Here is an 11,642-nt window from a genome sequence, read left to right as displayed (position 1 = left end):
GATGTGAAGAGAAGGGGCGTGTGTGCCAGTCCTACAGCCAGTCAGTGGCCTCTCAGGGGTCAAGGACAGGCCACCTGGCAAGAAGAGAACAAGTGACATCACAGACGCCCTTCCCTGCTGAAATCAGCCAGTCCCGAGCTCGGCTCGCCCAGCTTTGACAGAGGCAGAGGTCATTTCCCTCATCTTGCTGGCTTGCAGCACCCTGGCTCTGAGCCTGAGTACTTATTTGGAGTAATTAAGCCTTTTGCCCCTGTGAATTCCGAAACTGTGCTGTGGTTCTTCCACCAAGTTCATGATCTTTAGTTCATGCAAAGGTTCTGTCTTTTGCAGAGGCGCCGACTGTGTTGGGCGTGTGTAGGGACATGGGGGTCGAGGTCGAGGGACAGGGTTTCTCTTCACACCTGTGCACACACATACATTCACACTTAGGTATTAGCTGATTCAGTGACGTCTTGGCTACTTCCCTCATTGCTGGGATAAAATACCCCACCGACACCCACAGCTCAAGGAAGGAGAGGTTGATTTCGGCTCGAGGGTCTGTCCATAGTTGGCCGGCTGCTCACAGCAGGGTGGGAGCAAGCAGAGAGAGCACAGAGAGGAGCTGGGGGCAGACAGACGCTTCTGGGCCACACCCACCTCCTAACAGCAAGTCAGCTGTGCCACCTCAACAACCTGGTCACCTTTCTAAAGCCCCTCCTTTGAGCACACGAGGCTTTAGGGGACACCAGCTAGGAACCCTAACGAAGGGCATGAGACACTTTCCCCTGGAGACGTGTTCTGTCCTGTCCATTCACATAGTCCTTAGTGTGCCTGACTTCTCTTTTGCCCCACATCCAACTCAGGGAGCCTTCAAGTGGGGGTGCACCAGGTACAGGCCAGGTGATGTGGCCAGTCCTCTCGGGGTGTCCTACGTTCTGTTCTACCCACCCCCAGACTAGTCACTGTGGTTCAGAAAACCACTATGGTTCATCACCAAAATATCCACGCACAAACTACCTTTGTGCTTTGCATAAACCCTGGCCAACGCACTGGCCTAGCCTATTCCTCACAGAAGCCCCTCAGAAGTTTTTTGTAGCCTCAAAAACAAAAATAAGCTTTCTCTCTCCCAAGGAACCAATATATTATTCTCCCCACCCACTCTTCTTTTTCTTAGCAACTAGGACCTCAAAGTTAAATATAATCATTTTAAGTGTTGTATATTTACTTCCCTCTTCCTGTAATTCTGAAAGCAGGAGGATTGTTTGAATAATCCTGGTCAGTATATTTTTTTGTTATTGTTGTTGTTGTAAACCATGCATTTTCTTTTTCATTATTTTTTTTAAAACATAAGGTATTGATAAACATAAGATATAACAGGAATAAGTACAGGATACTATGCTCAAAGAAGAAACCAACTAAAGAAAGTTTGATGATTTCCTATACACAAAAATTTCTGGAAAAGATGAAAATATCACAGCTGGACCCAGAAACTAGGACTTTGGGTATGCTCTGTACTGGAACCTTTTTCCTTCTCCAGAATGCTATTTCTTTTCACTCTTCCATAACACTTGATTTTTTGTTTGTTTTTTGAGTCAGGTTCTCACCCTGTGGCCCAGGCTGGTCTTAAAATCATAGTGATCCTCCTGCCCTGGCTTCCCAAGGATGGCAGGCACGTGCCAGCATACCCGGCTCACACCTGATGTTTTAAGGGCTGGGATATCTGTAGCTCTGTGGCTTGGGGGTATAGCACTTGGCTAGCATGCATGAGGTCCTGGGTTTGATCTCTGCACTCAAAAGCAAAAACATTAAACCTAGATGTTTTAGCCTTACCAGCCCTAGAAGGGATCTTAGAAGGAGCTGCAGGGAAAGTTGTGTGGTGCTCATAGCCTTTTGCAAGAGGGAGCCTGCTGGCAAACACCACCCACTGTTCTCAGAATCCTGCTGGAGGAGCGGTAGAGACAGGCAAAGGGCCCCAGGCTGGGCTCTTTCCTGCAACCGTTCTCTCCCACTCACGGTCACCAGGGTCAATAAAGCTTCCGGAAGCAGGTCAGAGTCCACTTCCTATTGGCCCGACTGGCCAGATGCTGGGCTGGGCACCTCTCCTCCAGGGCTTTTGGAAAACTCTCCCCCACTGGACTGGCTGGCATCCGATCCAAATCTCAGACCTCGTGCTCTGTAAAGCCTGATGGCACCACGGCCAGGCCACTGGGGCCCTAGGGGGTCAGGCCGCCTGCCGGCTCCTCCTGACTGGTTCTAATTCCCCTCTAATCCCCCACAGCCTCCTCTGCGTGGCTGTGTTGGGTGTTCTGGCACCACAGGCCACGTGAGTCCTCTTGGCCCCTTTCCCTGACTTTCTTTAAATATAAATTTTCAAATGTGATGTGAAGATGAAAGCAAGAACGCCGAAAGTAGGCAGTGCTTTCTTGGGTTCAATCACAGCCCTGGGGAGCGCCCCACACAAGGAACTGCTCAGAGCTGCGGCCAAGACCAAATCTGCTTTTCCAATAAGCACTTTAAACGGTGCGGGGTGTTTGGGCTCCATCCAGCAAGTGGGATGCCAGCAGTTAACAGGGCTGGGCCACGGGGCAGGGCTGCCTGCCACCGATTGGGGTGGCTTCCACTGCAATTGCGGTTACAGGCACTTGTCTGGCTCCCCCAGACGGCAAGCGACACCAGCCCACCTCGGGGGCCTCCCAGGGCAGAGCTTCCAAGATTAAAGGCTTCGAGGTCCCAGTTAATTACTCCCCATGCGGTTTTCGTTCATTATTTTCCCAGGTCAGGTTGCTTTACCGTCAGTCCTAGGCATGTTCCAAATTACTTCACGGGACTGGAATTCCGTGGGTCTGAATCTAGAGCATGTCAGACACCCAGATGATCGGCAGATGCCTGGACGGATGGACGGACAGATGCACCGACTGGCTGGGGTAGAGACGGTGCTGTGCTAAGTGGCGGAAGTTCAGCAGCTCCATTTTCCAAACTTGGAAGCAGAAACTCCTCAAAGCAAGTGATGGGCCCAGGCCTGTCGCAGGGGCTGATCTGGAAGCCAAGTCTAGTAAGCCACGCCTCCCCATGATGCCAAAGCGTTGCTTCGATAACCTGTTTGCACTGGACTGGACATCACCTCCTGCCCCAAGCCGACACAGAGCTTTCCAGTCTGTCATAGCCACAGGAGCGCTTTGTAAGCTTGACTTGCTATGTTCTATCCAGTTACCACATCACAGGGATCACCATCAGGACTCGATTCCAGTGACTCTGAATTCATTTTTTTTATTTTTATTTTTTGGTACTGGAGATCAAACTCAGGACCTTGCACTTGCAATGCAGGCAGTGGAACCACTGAGCTAAATCCCCGGCCCTTACTTTTTATTTTTGAGACAGGATCTCGCTGAGTTGCCCAGGCTGGGGTGGAACTTGTGATCCTCCTGCCTCAGCCTGCTAGGAAGCAGGCGTGCAGAGGGTACAAGCTGCAACTCTACTGAGATTCAAGCAAATTCTTCCTCACCTGGGAAGGGAAAGTCTTTTGCATGGAGAAGAGCCTCTGGCGATTTCCAAACATGGGCGTGTATAAGTGACCTGGGAAAACCTGTCCCGGGCCCACCCTCCAGGCTCTGAAAGAGCAACTGCAGTGGACTCAGGAAGCACAGTTCTCATAGCCAAATGCGCTCCTCCGAGTCTTGGCTCACTTGTCACCTCCTGAGGAAGCTCCTATCTGAGGGCTGTCTTCACAGTCGCACCCCATACACTTCCTGCTCACTTCCCTTATGTTGTGTTCCTTTCCCCATAAGCTCTGTCACCTTCTACTACCCGTGTAATCCACTTACATTTACGCTTGTTCTTGGTCCCCCCCCAGCCTCACAGGAAGTCCACAGGGGCAGGGCCTGCCTTGTTCATTGCTGACTCCCATGAGCCTACAACAGTGCCTGGGTCAGCAACCACCTGTTTAAAACAACCATGCAGAGCCAGGCATGGTGGTACATGTCTGTAGCCCTAGCACTCTGGGAGGCTGAGGCAGGAGGAGCCCATCTCAGCAAATTAGTGGGTCTCAAATAAAAAAAATAGGACTGGGAATGTAGTTCTGTGCAAAGGCCCTGGGTTCAATACCACTAATAAATAAATAAAATTAAAATCACAACAGCCCAGAGGCAATTCCAGTGGCTGACGGTAAAGTGCCCAGGTCAGAAACCCTGGCCCAGGGAAAACACGAAATTTGGCCCTGGCTGAATGGGAGTTTGGGTCCCAGCTCTGCACCCGCATTCTGTGACCTTAGTCAATATTAGCATCCCGAGCGTGGGTTCTCTCACCTGTGAAGGAGGCCACAGATCCATGGGCCCAGAGCAGGATGCACAGTGCTGCTTCTCTCCTCCTGCCTGGCTTCGGGTGGAAGTCTGCACACAATGGCCTCCTGCCAGAAAGTGACTTTGAGGCCTCTGGGTGGGAGCGAGCTTGGTCCCTGTCTCCTGAGGTGGTGTTACTGCTGCTCACCTGTCAGGGCAGTCGTAAGGCATCTCTGGGGCCACCCCCACCGTTCCCCTTCCCCTCCCTCCATCCTTCCTGCCAGCAGAAAAGAACAAGTCATTTCTGAGCAACAGATGATGAACCACTGGCTGCCACCAGCACCCTCACTGTCCCCAGCAGCAGCATTCAAGATGTCAGGCCGAGCCGGGCATGATGCCTGGAATCCCAGCACTCGGGAGGCTGAGGCAGAAGCATCACCATGAGTTTGAGGCCACCCTGGTCTACACAGTGAGCTCGAGGCCAGCCTGAACTACACAAGGAGACTCTGTCTCACAAAAACAAAGTAGAACAAAAAAGGCCTCAGGCAGAGGCTTGAGGACTGCAGTTTGGATCTGAGGCAGCTCTGTCAGACATGCACACCCAGAGGTGAGCTTTCCTCCTCACACACCCAGCCTGGAGCCCAGGGAGCAAATTCCAGAGTCGTCAGCCCTGCCTGAAGCAACATCAGCTGGAATGTTCCGAACAGCGGCATCCGGGCGTCTGTCCACAGGAAAAGGACAACCGCAGGGACACACGGCCCTTGTGCAGAGCGTGTGTCCAGGCTCCAGTTGTGCCGCTCACTCCCCGTGCCCTGAGTCAGCCCCTCCCTGCGTCCACTCTGACTTACCCACGAGAGCTGACATCTCCTGAGAGTGCAGTTACCTGTGGGACTCCTGCCTCCCATCACGTGTGGTCACCTCAGTCTCCTTGGCCAGAGCCCAGCCCCATGCAAGGCCCTCTCAAGGCCTGGGCCTTGATATCAGAGCCCACCTTGGGAGGAGCGGGGTCCACTCTGACAGGCCACGCCTCTGTCCCCTCTGGGACCCGGGCCAGTCTATCCAGGTCTGCTGGGCACCACATGGACATCTGCAGGTCAGGAGGGCTGCTCTTGGGTTGCAGGAGAGACTGGGCTCTTCAGGCTGAACCCTCTCTCTGTTCCCTGCCCACTGGAGCCACACACAGAGGCATCACGCCGGCCCTAGCAGGAGCTTCCACTTCCAGGTGTGTGACCTGGGGCGAGTCCCTGCCCCTTCCTAGGTGGCCTGGCTCCCTGCCATCTGTCCAGTGTGACTGTCTGCCCCCATCTGATCAGCCCCTTCCAGGCTGCAAAGAATGCCCACCTGCCCACGGACCAGGCTGGGGGACCAGGGTGACAGGGGGAAACCAGCAGGGCTGAACTGGGGAGAGAGGTGGGCACCAGGCAGGAAGCAGTCTCTTCTCCCCGAATTGCTGCATTTCCACCTCTCACTCTCCGAATTAGGAGCTGTGGCTGCCAGCCAGGCCGCTTCAACCCACATGGCCTCTCTCCAAGCGCAGCCTCAGTCCAGAGGCCCAGAACCAAGCAGACGGGGAGGGTGGAAGTGTGACGCGGTGCATCTGTGATGGAGGGAGCCCCGGCGCCCTGCCGAGAAGAGGGGTGTCTTCAGGGGCCTGGGGAAGTGACCCAGAGTTCCATCAATACCCAGCAAATGCACTGCACTGTCACGGTAAACTGAGGCACGCCCTGACACCCTCTCTCCCACCTTTGTACTTGAAGACACCTGAGAAGAAAATACCAGCTAAGGGAGGAAAGGGACGAGCAGGAAGTGGGGAAGGAAGTGAGGGGAGGACAGCTGGAAAGAGGCGAGGAGAGAAACGCAGAAAGACAGAGGAAGGGGGTGCCTTCCTGCAGCTGCAGAGGCCCTGCCCTGGGGGATCTCTTGGGACCCTCAGGGAATATCCAGAAGGGAACTGGGGCTTTGTGGGTACAGAGTGAGCCAGGGTGACCCTGGAGGCCTGCCTGGAGGAGGACAGGAGCAGGCCTGCTAGCGAACTGGGCTGACCTCCAGGGCAGTTCTAATCAGCTGCGGGGCTGGGCTGGCAGGGGCGGGGCCAGCGCGTGTCAAGGCGGGGCCTGTGGGCGGGGCCAGATCCTCTTCCCCTCACATCTTTCATCTGGACGGTGGCTCAGAAGGCTACTCCAGACACCCACCGTTAGGTCCCACATCCTTCTTCCAAGCCGTGTGCGGCCTGGCCTAGCACGACCCATCCCATCTCCTCCACTGCTCCTCAGGGTCCACATTATCCCGTCCGGTTCTCTGGCGTGACAGGTGGAGAAACCGAGGCCCGGAGTTGGAAGGAACTTCCCCCACGGTCCTGGACACTTTGGATCTGCGTTATTCGCCCAATCCCCTCTGCACCCCTGGTAGGTGGCTCCACGCCTTCCGGTCTCCATGCACCAGTCAGGCAGCCACGGCTCGGGGTGCGGGGAGCTCTGTCCTGCCTGCCTGGGAAAGAAGGGGTGGCAGGAAGACCTGAGGGAAAACTGCCACCACGGAGAAGACAGCAGGAGGCCGCCAGTGTCCCCAGTTGGGTATAAGCAGCAACCCACGCGTTTGGAGGCGTCTTCTGATTGGTCCCTTGAAGCACCAGATTCAAATACAGGGTTGAAAATAGTAGGTTTCTGATTGGTTCTGTGTACAGTGAGGATGGTGTCACTGTGTTGGGAGCGTCCCTCGCCCTGTGGCCCCGTCTTAATCTTCTGCACACAGAGACCAGTACTAGACCTGTTGTGGCCAGAGTGCAGAGGCCAGGCAGACACAAACACGCCAATCACCAGGATGAAATCGATATCACAACTCCACAGAGATGGCAGTGTCCATGCAGCAGAGTCAGGAAAATCCAAGCTGGCTTCCTGGAAGTGCTGCGGCTTCCACACCCAAGGTGTGGTGGAGCAGGACTGCAACCCAGCCTGGCCCGATCTGGACCGCCCCAGGTACCGGGAGGGGCGCCCTCTTCCGGCGGAGGCCTCTTCCGGTGACCCGGGCTGGGGCAGACAGCGGAAGCGGATGTAGGGAGTGACGCTGTAGGGAGTGACGCTGGAGGAACCTGGAAGCATGGGGCTGGGGCATCTGGCCCTGTGAGAAAAACAGTGCCACTCTTTATCCACTCTGGTGGTCTTGCCGGGCCGTGGTACAACATTCCGAGTTCCTTTCTGTTTACTCCCAAAGAATAATTGATCTGGGAAAGTGATCCATTTTTAATTGTGAATTAAAACGTGGCAGGGGTTTGTTTTCTTCCCAGCTGCCCACGCAGCCCACCCAGTTATCCACGCAGCCCACCCTGCAGGAGGAAGAATCCGTAGACTCTGCAGCTCAAGCTAAGGGATGTGTGAGATAAGCAGCAGAGGAAGTGCATGCTGGGGAATGGCAGGCCTGGTGACAGCTGTGGGTGCCATCAGGATGGCCACTGAGGCAGTGGCTAGCAGGAAGCCCCTGCAGGAGGCTGCAGGCTCATCCAGGGCGGCCCGAGGGAGGGGGGTCCAGAGGCGCAGTCTGTGGACTCTCGAGGTGGGGTGCGAGAGACCCTGACGATGATGCTGTCTGACTCAGTGTGATCCCCGGATCAGCCCGGAGCCCAGCAGGCAGCAGGGCCCGCGCTGGTGCTGCAGACTGAGGGACTCCGTGCAGGGGGTGCTTTCAGGGGTGCTGTGAGGCCTGAGAAGCCCAGGTGTTTGGTTTGTTTTGCTTTCTGCAGTACTGGGGCTTGAACCCAGGCCCTTCGCACTCAGCTATGTCCCCTGCTCTGTTTTATCTTCTATTTGAGACAGGAGTCTCGCTAAGTCACTAAGTTGCCCAGGCTGGGCTGGAACCTGTGATCCTCCTGCGTCAGCCTCCCAGAGTGCTGGGATTACAGGTGTGCACCTCCTCACCAGGCTCCCAGAGGCCACAGGGTGCATCCCTTGCCTTCCTCCTCTTCATCCCTCCCTCCCTCCTGCGGCCTGGAACACAGGGACGGTGCGGCCTTGGACCTGGAAGTGAAGGGCACACACACAGCATGGACCCTGTCTGCTCCCCGCCGCCATGTGCTGTAACCATGGCCTCGCTGGTGTGAAGCAATGCTTGCTGGCCGACTCCATGACTGAATGCATGAGTATGGGGGGGTTCTGATATCGGGAAGCAATGTCAGCCTGGCACCTTCACTTAGACTTTTACAGGACCAAGAAACCATTTCGACCTTGTTTAAACTCTGTCTTAGACACTTCCTTGTCACTGAGCCACAGTACCCAACCCCCTCAAGTTAAAGGAAGAAGGGCTTATTTTGACTCACAGTTTGTGGGCTTCAGTCCCTAGTCAGCTGGCTCCGAGGCAGGACAGCAGGGCACAGGGGCCTGAGGGAGGGGAAGCTGCTCATGCCATGGTGGACAGGAAGTAGAGAGATCAAAGGAGGAGCTGGGGCCTGAGATAACCCTTCCTGGCCACACCCAGAGTGACCCCTCCTAGGACTAACCCGGTCTCCCAACAGCTGTAAATCCCTGCATATAACCGCATGAGGCTTAGGGGGACATCTGAATATAAACTAATCGTAATCAATGCAATATTGAAAAGTCTTAGGGTCCGGGATGTAGCTTAGTGACACCGTGCCTGCCTGGCAAGCGCAAGATCCTGAGTTCGATTCCCGGTACACGAAAAAAAAAGTCCTAGTCCTGGTTTATGCCACAGAAAGTTTGCTTAAAGTGTTAAGCTGCAGCTCAGTAAATCTGCCCACATTTTAAACCCATTTGATATTCATTTTTAAGGCTGAGATTACAGTGCCAAAATCCATTCATCTGTATGGTTAGTAGCTTGGGGCTTCCTGCTCAGAGTCAGTACACACTGAGGTCCCCCAGGGGCGCCCTGCAGTTCCCAGCACAGTTTAGCCAGTGACACTGGGTCTCCACACCCTCCTTGGGAGCAGACCAGGCAGGCACAGAGGGGCCTTCGTCACTGGGAGGGGAAGCGGCTGAACAAGGACACCCCTGGCTACTGTCCCCAGGGCTGCTGGGGATACAGGCAGAGTCCTGCTGTGTGCATGAGGGGCTGGGTCACCCGGACACCCCACTCTCTTAGCACCCAGTACCCATCTGGCCCCCTGACCCATGGTGTTGGGCCAGCATAGGAAACGGAAGCTCAGGCACATTACATAAGAGCGCGCGCGCACACACACACACATACACACCCACCATGAAACAGACAAGCCACAAAGCCAAACAGAAGACTTCAATGTACATCCCCAAGCCAGTTTTCAGCCTCCTTATTATACCTCTGAGGCTGTCCCTGTCTCTGAGGCTGACATCCCTCAAGCCGAGGGACAAGCAGGCAGAGGGCCACAGGCTGTGCTGCAGCAGGTCAGTGTCCCCGGGGTGGCTGATGCCCCAGCGGGGCCATCAGCGACAGCAGGCCACCTCAGCAGGGCAGGGCACTCGCCTCCCACCTCTCCCGCCTCGACAGCCTGCGTTCCAGCTTCCGCCCCACCCAGCACAGCCTGACTTTCTTGGCCCGGCGTCCCTCCCGGGCACGGACAGGTCCCATGGTAACCCCCTGCTCTGTGATGTCCCCACATCCTCCCCATGTACTCTACGGGGCCCTGTCCTGGGTCAGGACTCCACTCTGCCATCTGATAGACAATTCGGCCGTGTGAGGGAATTTCCATCACTCGTCTCTAGGTAACAAGGAAGGGGTGGCAAAATGACCGCTAAGCCCTGCGCTCCATCAGCCCTCACACCGAGGCCACAGCCTGCCGAAGGGAGGGAGGGGGACAGAGGGTCTCCCAGAACCAATGCCCCTCCCTCAGACACTGGAAGCAAAGGCCCAAAAGGCAGACACTCCCTTAAGGTCAAGGACAGATGGAGGACCAGGGTATAGGCAGCAGTGTCCTTGGGGGTGTTTTGAGGGGAACTGGTGGCAATGTGTCTTTTATCATAATACTTTTTTTTTCTTTTGGCTTTTTGAGACAGGATCTATGTAGTCCAGGCTGGCCCCAAACTCGAGGGGCCTCAGCCTCCCGAGTGCTGGGATGACAGGTGTGCGCCACCACGGCAGCTGAACAACTCCGGACAGAATTCCAAGGGGCACAAAGCAGCCACTTCTAGCCCGGAACCCCTGGTGTACGCACAGGGCTTTGCACGTCCGGATAGACAAACTCCAGGAGTGACTCCAGGAGCGATGTCATGCACTCCTCTGCCGTCTGGTGGTGCTCTCGGGAGCCGCCGGAAGCACAGGGCCTGCCAGTATCGTGCAGGACATGCAACACCCCTGGGACCATCTGGAACGCCCCACATTTCCAACCCCTCGAGGTGGCGTCCCGCCCGCGGGGGAGTTGCCCAAAGCCCACCTTTCTGCTGACCACCCAGGCGACCCTGCCCTTCCTCAGTCCCAGCAGACACCAGCCACCGCCTGGAGTGTCCCCGGACCACTGCAACAGCCGTTCTTCCAACGGGTCACCAGGGGGCGTCCTGAGACCAGGTTCTGCACAGCCGCGGGCTTGAAATTAACTGCGAATGAGGAGAGGACCCCGCAGTGGGCAGAACCATGCTCTGGGGAAGCCATCAGCCAGTGTTTGTCCAGCTTCTTCCCCACCCAGTGTTGCTTAATGCAGGGGTCAGAGCGTCATCAGGCCAGGTGACCTTTGGTACAGGCCAGTCACTCCATGTGGCCTCGTGGTGCCAGTGAGGGTTGTAAACAACAGGTGTGGGAGGCCGCTGTGGGCTAACAGCACACTGCTTTACAGCGAGCTTTCTGAAAACAACAGCATACTCAGCCAGGTATGAGGATCCTGGAAGGCTGAGGCAGGAGGATCACAAGTTCAACCCCAACTTAATTTAGCAAAACCCTGTCCTGAAATAAAATTAGATAACAGTTTGAGGAATTTATTCTGTACCTCCATCCTGGGTACTTTCCATGAAAGTTTTTTTTTTTCTTGTTTTGTTTTGTTTTGTTTTGTTTTGTTGAGATAAGGTCTTGCTATGTAGCCCAGACTGGCCTCAGACTTAGAGAGATCCTCCTGCCTCAGCCTCCCACGTGCTGGGATTGCAGGTATGCACCACCACACCCAGCCACGAACTCACTACTTTCATCTTCACCAGTAACAGTATGAGGCAGGCACCATTAGGTGATGAGCCATTTGGCCGGGAAACTGAGGCACAGAAAGCTCTGTAACCTGCCTGGAGGTGCAGGGCTGACAAGCAGCAGAGAACTGCTGAACGGTGTCCTGGAAGGGAGTCCTGCTGGCAGGCAGGATTTAGCCACCCTGTACTGCAAGAAAACAAGCAGCAAAAATGCCAGCCCTCCAGAGACCCCTAAGGGATGATGCTGAAAACATCCACAAGAAAGGAGCAGAGCCTGCCAGACGCATTTCTCTGCAGGACCTGA

Source organism: Heterocephalus glaber, unplaced genomic scaffold (assembly GCF_053883595.1).
Source record: "Heterocephalus glaber isolate CG9 unplaced genomic scaffold, H.glaber_assembly_v1.0 deba00001504, whole genome shotgun sequence".
Taxonomy (NCBI): Eukaryota; Metazoa; Chordata; class Mammalia; order Rodentia; family Bathyergidae; genus Heterocephalus; species Heterocephalus glaber.
The sequence above is the reverse complement of the archived record's forward strand: the minus strand, read 5'-3'. Positions refer to the sequence as shown.